We start from the raw sequence: 6,943 nt of genomic DNA on the forward strand, positions 1-6,943 counted from the left end.
CGACCCAGTAGTCAGTCGTGTTTATCCTCTGGCTAGTACTACCCGTGCACCTCATCATGCCCTCATTGAAGCCACTGAAAGCACCATTGCACAACATCCCAAGAAGCGATCCCGTGTTCTCAATGACCGAGAGCTTCTGGTTACCCTTCATCAGAAACAGGATAAGCATCATGACTAGTTGAAGCGCCAAATGCAAAGCCTCTTGGTGGACGTAAACTGGATTCGCAACCTTGCCACCAAGAATGCCTTTGTCGCCCATGAAACTTGTCGGCGTACATGGAAAGGGCTGACGCTTATGTGTTCTGAAGATGATCTTCAAGAGGATGGTTTCTCTGAATGCTTCAAGTTTGACTCAACACCTCCAAGAAGGACCTTGCTGCGGCGTACTCTGTCTCTTGAAGACTCTGAGTTCTCCTCCTCTGCTGCAATAGTGAATGCACGTGTCATCGATGAAGAAGACGATGCTACTTCACCACCTTCGGCGCGAATCACCACTGCACCGAGTTCGTCTGCACCGCCAACCAACTCCGACGACCCTGCTGCTTCACCAACTCCTCATGGGAATGAGTAGGTGCTCTATGTCTTCAAACCTTTTTGGTCCTTACTGACAAAAGGGGGAGAAGCATATGAGTTTGATACTCTTCAAGCGGGTCCATATGGGCGGTGGTTTTATATTTTGCCTAGTGTTTACAACTCTCGGGTTTTGATACATTTGGTTCTTTGAGTTGTAACACTCAAACTCGATGGTCGTCTGCTACTTATTTGCTTTTCTGTGATGCGATGATAAATTCCGCATGTGCGATGATAAATTCCGCACTTAAATCATTTTGCAGACGTCCATTTTTCATTATGCATGCCATTATCTTCACATACTTTTCATGCATGATGAATTGTCATCATAAGTTGAAGAGGATCTCCACAAGTACAACCTGCCATGTGCATTTTCATACCAAAAGCAAATTACTTATATGCACATCTTCAGGGGGAGCCTTTGCCACTTATGAAGACAATAACCTATCCTTTACAATTTCACATATTTTATTCCCTGTTGAAAACTTCAACTAGTTTGTCATCAATCACCAAAAAGGGGGAGATTGTAAGTGCATCTAGTGCCACCCCTAGTTGGTTTTGGAGTATTGACGACAAACCTAGTTGAGGGACTAATGTGTTTGTGAGAATTGCAGGATAACACAGGTAGAAGTCCCTCATTGATTCGGTTTTCCTAATAGAGATGACCCCTAAAAATGTAAGAAGACATTGAAGTCAAAGGTGGTATGTGAAGACATTCACATTGAAGACTGTGACAAGAGAAGACATCTAATGAAGACTATGGAGCGCGAAGACTTAGTTCTTTCGTCGTTCTTTTTCTTCTTTGTTGAGTCATAGGAACCACCATACTGTTAAGTGGGGTCCAAGTGAACCAGTCAGAATGACTGAAGTGATGCTTAACCAAAATCCTATGTCTTTAAGTGAAGACTATCAGAGCAAATCTTGTCCATAGTTGGATAAGTCAGCTTTGCTTGTAGCTCAAGTAAAGTTGTCGTGTGTGTTTGAAATCTGACCGTTGGAACACATGTCAGTTCCTTAGTGACCAAGGGTCATTTCGGACAAATCAGGCCGGGTTGCCTAGTGGCTATAAATAGCCCACCCCCTACAACCATAAACGGTTGGCTGCTCAGAGTTAGTGCATGGCTTTTGTCGTTTGAGAGCAACCCACCACGAAGCCTTTGAGAGAGAATTCCTTGGGAGGATAAAGTCCTAAACACCCAGAGCCAAAGAGTGTTAGGCATCACTTAAGTCTTCCTGTCTGTGTGATCTGAAGACTTATGACTCTTGAGGACTGTGAATCCTCCAGCCGGTTAGGCGTCGCGTTCTGAGCATCCAAGAGTCATTGTGGATCGCCAGTGAACGAAGTCTGTGAAGGTTTGGAAGTCTACCTTGAAGACTTACCAGAGTGATTGGGCGAGGACTGGGTGTCCTTAGCTCAAGGGGAATAAGGTGAAGACGAGGTCTTCTGAGTTGAATCTCAGCCTCCCTAACCAGACGTATAGTTATCACAGCAACTGGAACTGGTCCAACAAATCATTGTCTTCAACGAGTCACTGGTTTCATCCTTCCCTTCCCTTTACTTACTGTTGGTCCTTGTGAAGTCATTGTATGATTGCTTTATCTTTTGTCTTCACTGAGTGACTGCTTGTTCTGATTGGCTTCACAATATCTTCCTACCTGATCTTTACTGCCTAGCTGCTATTAATCATTGTGCTTTCACTCATTGAATACTTGACTATGGTTTGCCTAGTGTAGTCTACCTTCCGCTGCATGGTAATAGGTTTATTTCTATCTTTTGTCTTCAAAACTTCCATGTTTTGAAGACTTTCATAAAAATCGCCTATTCACCCCCTTTAGTCGATCACTAGCACTTTCACCGGTGTTTCGCGTTTTCGGACAGACGAACCGGAGGGGGAAAGTTGCATGTTCGCTATTCTAGGGATGCGTGGCGGATGAACAGGCTGCGTATCCGGATTCGTCTCGTCGTTCTGAGCAACTTTCATGTTGAAAACAATTTAATCCGAGTTACGGATTAAAAGATATGATTTTCTAAAGATTTTATTATTATTCTGAAATCATTTTTAATTCGAAAATAAATGCTAAATTGCTAGGCGCACCTAGCACAGTGTACACAAAAGTGTACTCGGTGGCTGACAGGTGGGCCAGAGGGACCCAGTTGACCAGTCAACGTTTGACTGGTCAATTGGGGTGGGACCCTCCTGTCATTGACTATTTTAGTTAATTAGGGTTTAGGTTAATTAGTTAGGCTTAATTAGTTGTTTTAGTTTAATTGATCAAAATTAATTAAGTTAATTAATCCTTTAATTAATTAATTAATTTAATTAATACTTTTATTTATTATTTATCTATTTTAATCCCTTTTTTATAAATCGTTCTGGAGGTGGGGCCTATCTGGCATAGGCCCACAGGGGTTAAACGGGGCGCGGCTAACGGGCGCAGATGCCCGATATTGGGCGAAGGCCGCAGCCCGGTGCGGTGAGGCATGCAGGACCACGGCAAGCGGCGCCGGCAGTGGTCAGGGAGGCGTCGAGCAGCAGGTGGCGGCGGCGCTGCATTGGGGACCCGGTACAGGCGACCCCAGGACGCGTGGATGCGCTCTCTAGAACGTCCGCATCGCGGCACGTCCAGCGGTAGCGGTGGCGTGGCCGGAGATGTCCGGCAGCGACGGCGACGAGGTCCGTGGCATAGGAGGCTGCAGTAGGGCGGGCCAGGCCGACACATGCGTGCGAGGGTGCAGCCGGACGCGACGGCCGGGCTGCAGCGGCGCGGGGTATCGCGTGGAGGCATGGCTAGCAGGGAGGCGCGGAGGAGAGGACAGTAGTGAGCAGATGCGGACGGCGGGGTGTGCGGCGCAGTCTTCGAGGGGGCGAGGCAGTGGAGAGGGGAAGAGGAGGCTGAGGGCCTCACCGCGAGCCGTAAGGGACTGACAGCGGTTGTCGGGGAGGAAGACAGGGACGACGTGCGATGAGGCGACGCCGGTGCGGTTGAGGCCGGGGAAGCGATCCGGTGAAGCCCGGCGGTGTCGTGGCGGCTCGGGTCGGGGGCGACGGTTTCCCAGACCGGATCCGCGCGGGGCGGAGGCTTTGAGGAGGCGGGCGTCGGCGACGGCGGGGGCAGCGCGGCGACGGCGACGCGGTCGTCGGGGTTCGGCGACGAGGGCGGAGGCGCCATGGCGCGCGACGGCAGGGGGGTCGGGGGCGTCGGTTGCCCCCCGATCCAGATCCGTTCATGGGGGTGGGGGAGCGAGGAGCGAGAGGGGTTGTGGGGGGCGCGAGTGGGAGGGTGCGGCACTAGGGTTTGGGTGGTGGGGCGGTTAGTAGCCCGGGGGGTTCGGCGCGGGCGGGCTGGCATGATGGCCTAGCTGGGCCAAGGCCCAGCGGGGGGGAGGGGGTTCCTTGTGTTTTTTTTTGTTCTTTTTTTTGTTTTTGGTTGTTGTCTTTTCTTTTTCTGTTTTATTTCTAGTTTCTTTTAATTTTTAGTTTTTACAAAAATCACCACTAGTACCTAAAGTAGTATTTATAAACAAACTGCTATTACATCAATTCTTAACCCATAATAAAATATCTTAGTATTTTATAAAATCCAATAGGTATTTGTTTAATTGTTTTCACTACTATTTTAATTAGTTTAGAGCCCTTAAACATTTTATCAAGGTTTGGTTTCTCCGTTGTATTTACGCATGATTTATTTGACCCACCTTGAACATTTTGGTTTCATTGTTTGAAAACTTTTATTATTTGCCTTTAATTGAATTTGAATTTGAATCGGTTTCGAACTAACACGAGATTAGCGGTAGTAATCGAAGTGACGTGGCATCATTTACAGAGAATTACTGTAGCTTAATTATCCGGGCGTCACAATCGGTATGTTACTTGTCCGAGCTTCGATCGTTGGTATCTCAATACCTAGTTCAATCTTGTTACCGGCAAGTCTCTTTACTCATTCCGTAATGCTACATACCATAACTAACTCATTAGCTACCTTGCTTGTAAGGCTTATATTGATGTGCATTACCGAGAGGGCCCAGAGATACCTCTCCGACAATCGGAGTGACAAATCCTAATCTCGATCTATGCCAACTCAACAAACACCATCGGAGACACCTGTAGAGCACCTTTATAATCACCCAGTTACGTTGTGACATTTGGTAGCACACAAAGTGTTCCTCCGGTATTCGGGAGTTGCATGATCTCATAGTCATAGGAACATGTATAGTTATGGAGAAAGCAATAGCAACAAACTAAACGATCATCGTGCTAAGCTAACGGATGGGTCAAGTCAATCACATCATTCTCTAATGATGTGATCCCGTCAATCAAATAACAACTCGTGTATATGGTTAGGAAACATAACCATCTTTGATTCAACGAGCTAGTCAAGTAGAGGCAAACTAGTGACACTCTGTTTGTCTATGTATTCACACATGCACTAAGTTTCTGGTTAATACAATTCTAGCATGAATAATAAACATTTATCATGATTAAGGAAATATAAATAACAACTTTATTATTTTCTCTAGGTCATATTTCCTTCAGTCTCCCACTTGAACTAGAGTCAATAATCTAGTTCACATCGTCATGTGATTTAACACCAATAGTTCACATCTTTATGTGGTTAGTTCACATCTCCATGTGACTAACACCCGAAGGGTTTACTAGAGTCAATAATCTAGTTCACATTGTTATGTGATTAACACCCAAAGAGTGATCATGTTTTGCTTGTGAGAGAAATTTAGTCAACGGGTTAGCCACATTCAGAGCCGTATGTATTTTGCAAATTTTCTATGTCTATAATGCTTTTCACGGAGCTACTCTAGCTAATTGCTCCCACTTTCGATACGTATCTAGATCGAGACTTAGAGTCATCCAGATCGGTGTCAAAGCTTGCATCGACGTAACTATTTATGACGAACTCTTTGTCACCTCCATAACCGAGAAACATTTCCTTATTCCACTAAGGATATTTTTGATTGCTGTCCAGTGATCCACTGTTGGATCACTATTGTACCCTCTTGCCAAACTTATGGTGAGGTACACAATAGGTCTAGTACACAACATAGCATACTTTATAGAACCTATGACTGAGGCATAGGGAATGACTTTTCATTCTCTTTCTATTTTTTGCCGTGGTCGGGTTTTGAGTCTTTACTCAACTTCACACCTTGCAACACAGGCAAGAACTCGTTCTTTGACTTTTCCATTTTGAACTACTTCAAAATATTCTCAAGGTATGTACTCATTGAAAATATGTCAAGCGTCTTGATCTATCTCTATAGATATTGATGCTCAATATGTAAGTAGTTTCATCGAGGTCTTTCTTTAAAAACTCTTTTCAAACACTTCTTTATGCTTTCCAGAAAATTCTACATTATTTTCGATCAACAATAAGTCATTCACATATACTTATCAGAAATGTTGTAGTGCTCTCACTCACTTTCTTGTATATACAGGCTTCACCACAAGTCTGTTTAAAACCATATGCTTTGATCACTTTATCAAAGTATATATTCCAACTCCGAGATGCTTGCACCAGTCCATAGATGGATCACTGGTACTTGCACACTTTGTTAGCACCTTTAGGATTGACAAAACCTTCTTGTTGCATCATATACAACTCTTCTTTAAGAAATCCATTAAGGAATGCAGCTTTGACATCCATTTGCCAGATTTCATAAAATGTGGCAATTGCTAACATGATTCGGATAGACTTAAGCATCGCTACGAGTGAGAAATCTCATTGTTGTCAACATATTGAACTTGTCGAAAACCTTTTGCGACAATTCGAGCTTTGTAGATAATAACACTACTATCAGTGTCCGTCTTCCTCTTGAAAATCCATTTATTCTTAATGGCTCACCGATCAACGGGCAAGTCAATCAAAGTCCATACTTTGTTCTAATACATGGATCTCATCTCAGATTTCATGGCTTCAAGCCATTTCGCGGAATCCAGGCTCATCATCGCTTCCTCATAGTTCGTAGGTTCGTCATGGTTAAGTAACACGACCTCCAGATAAGGATTACCGTACCACTCTGGTGCAGAACGTATTCTGGTTGACCTATGAGGTTTGGTAGTAACTTGATCTGAAGTTTCATGATCATCATCATCATTAACTTCCTCACTAATTGGTGTAGGAATCACTAGAACTGATTTCCATGATGAACTACTTTCCAATTCGGGAGAAGGTACAATTACCTCATCAAGTTTTACATTCCTCCCAATCACTTCTTTCGAGAGAAACTTCTTCTCTAGAAAGGATCCATTCTTAGCAACGAATATCTTGCCTTCAGATCTGTGATAGAAGGTGTACCCAACAATTTCCTTTGGGTATCCTATGAAGATGCATTTCTCCGATTTGGGTTCGAGCTTATCAG

The sequence above is a fragment of the Triticum aestivum genome, chromosome 7A (genome assembly GCF_018294505.1).
Source record: "Triticum aestivum cultivar Chinese Spring chromosome 7A, IWGSC CS RefSeq v2.1, whole genome shotgun sequence".
NCBI lineage: Eukaryota > Viridiplantae > Streptophyta > Magnoliopsida > Poales > Poaceae > Triticum > Triticum aestivum.